Here is a 2,839-nt window from a genome sequence, read left to right on the forward strand (position 1 = left end):
ACAGAGAAGGAGATCTATCATCTGAATCGCCAAGCTTGCCTTCCACGCCAAGGAGAGTCCCATCCGGGCACGGGACGAAGTCTTCAATCTTGTATCTTCATTGTCCAACAGTCCGGCCAAAATACATAGTCCGGCTGTCCGGATACCCCCTTATCCACGACTCCCTCAGTAGCCCTCAAACCAGGCTTCAATGACGATGAGTCCGGCGTGCAGATTGTCTTTGGCATTGCAAGGTGGGTTCTTCTCCAAATCCAGAGTACCTGTTGTGGCGAACAGTGTCCGGCATCCATCAATGTCGTACTCCTAGGCTTCTGTGTTTCAATAATGGCTATCTCCACGTGTCAAGTGAATACGAGAAGTCGGGACATTTCTACATTTGTGACCCTAACCTTGTAAGCCAACCGCCTATTTGAGGAGACGGGGATCCTCATATCCAAATCACACCATCTTCCTCCTAGCAAGCATTCAACAGAGCGGGCCCGGGAAAAGCCATTCCATCATGGCCGGCCGCCGAAGCTCCTCGTCTCGCACCCCTAGCTCTAAGCCAGGTGATTGGGAAAAGTGTTCTGTCCCTCATAGCCGATTAGTGGAGTTGCAGACCCAGGGGTTCCTCCCACCTGCATTGGTCCCCGTCCGAGCCGGACTAGCCACCGATAATGGCGGGGAGCAGGCGGAGACTTTTCTGAACCCATCTAGAGCGGAGCGGATATGCCTTGTCCCGTATTTGCTAAGGTGGCTTGGGTTTCCAATCCACCCATTCCTCCACGGGCTCCTGGAGTTCTGTGGTCTCCAGCTGCACAACTTCACTCCTGCCTCCATACTGCACATCGCAGGGTATCTTGCCTTCTGCGAGCTCTTCCTGGGCTGCGAAGCTCATTTCGAGCTATGGGAGAGGCTATTCTGCCTCGTCGCTCGCAATCAGGAGGGATCTATATATCAAGTGGGCGGAGCCGAAATATGGCGCATCGCCCAGGCCGGATACTTGTCCGGCACTCCAAAGAAGGCATCCAAAGATTGTCCCTCGGAGTGGTTTTATGTAGATGATGTTCCCCTTCCGGACCCAGTCCGAACGGGCCTTCCTGAGTTTACCAACGCCCCGCTGAAGAAACGCCAAAACTGGCGCCCGCAGAGCCCCTAGGAGGAAGACGCCAGAGAGGTCCTCTATCTGATGGGACGGATAAAAATTCTGGCTAAATCAGGATTGACAATGATAGAGGTTATGTCAATATGCATCATATGGGGGGTGCAGCCACTTCAATATCGTGGGAAGCCCATGTGGCACTTCAACGGCGAAGACGACGCCACACGCTGCCGTCGTAAAGGTCCGGACTCTACCGCCGCACTGGCAAAAATACTGTCTGATTTGTACAAAGGGGAAGAGGAGGAGTTCCTCCGCATTAAGCCGCGGGATGGATTTTCCATGTACAACCCCCCAAGCTGGGTAAGCTGTAATTCCTTTACTTTACTCTATTCACACATGTGTCCTCTGTCACCAATTAGTTATCTTGCTTTTTCCAAAGCAGGAACTGAGGAGGGTCGTGGAGGAGTTCAACAGCCCACCTCCGCAGCTAGAGGATCCTAGCCGGGCTCTCGACCCCGGACTCGAAGAAGATCCGGATATATCCGTGGAACTTATAGACGGGACATATTATCAAGTATGGCGGGACGGCTCTTTAGTGGCCATCCTTGCTGATTATCCCGGGCTGCTCCCGGTGTTGAACGTAAGTAAAGCTGGGGCCCGAAATTCTGGATTGTGCGGTGCCCTGAACGCACATGTTGTATTTTTGCAGAAACGGCCATCAGGACACCGTGCCGAGCCCACGGGGGCTCATCTACAGGAGGCATCTAGTTTGGGAAGGCGTAGGAGGAAGGCGGTTAGAACTGAGACGGTAGGGTAGAGGTATGAATTGGACTTACTCTGTGATTATCTTTGCCGAATTGTGACAGTTTGCATTGCGTCCTGGCAGGAAAAACATCCGCCAGACTACATCCGGATCCCCTGCCGGACATGCCTCAAGCAGCAGGATTCCGGAAGCAGATTCACGGGTGGAGGCTGATGTGGGGGCAACACCGAATTGTACTCCCCTAGAGGATGCGGACATGCTTTCTGCTTCCAACTCCGAAGTGAGGAGTGCCATGAATCACCGGTGCAGACGGGCCATACTTCGCAATGGTATTTTCTCCGAGGAGGCATTCGATGCCTTCAACTCCGGAGATGCATACATTCGTGCCGCTCAAGAGGGACTTGCCCGAGCAAAGGATCAGTATGCGAAGGATATTCGGGTAAGAAAATCTGTTAAGTATGTGTAGTTGTAGCCCCTGAGACTTGAAACAGTTGGCACAACTGATTTAAAAGGTTCTTATAGAGAAGAATACCTATTTATCACAATAACTGGAGGAATGCAAGGCTCAGCTGAAGGCCGCTGTGGCCGAACAAGAGGAATCAAAAACAGACTCTTCTGGTAAGACTATCCTTGTACCAGTTATTTATTCGGCATGGTTGATAAATCTAACAAAAGATATTACAGACAATCCCAGAGAAAATCCGAAGAGTGTGGAAGATAATGAGCTACATCTGCGAAGTCAGCTGAAGGAGGGCGAGCGTGTGCTGACGAAGGCTATTCGAGAGAGAAATAATCTCCAAGATGCCAATATCCGACTGATCGTCGAATTAAAAGATGTTCTGGATCAGCTCGCTGACCCCGTGAAGGAGAATAGGAGGCTTCGACGTGGCATTTATAGTAAGTGCTTAAACGAACTATAGTATAGTCCGGTGAGGAAGCGTATTGACAGAGTTATGTTTGTAGGTATGCTGACGGGGCGTCCTGAAGAGGAGATG

Source organism: Triticum dicoccoides, chromosome 3B (assembly GCF_002162155.2).
Source record: "Triticum dicoccoides isolate Atlit2015 ecotype Zavitan chromosome 3B, WEW_v2.0, whole genome shotgun sequence".
Taxonomy (NCBI): Eukaryota; Viridiplantae; Streptophyta; class Magnoliopsida; order Poales; family Poaceae; genus Triticum; species Triticum dicoccoides.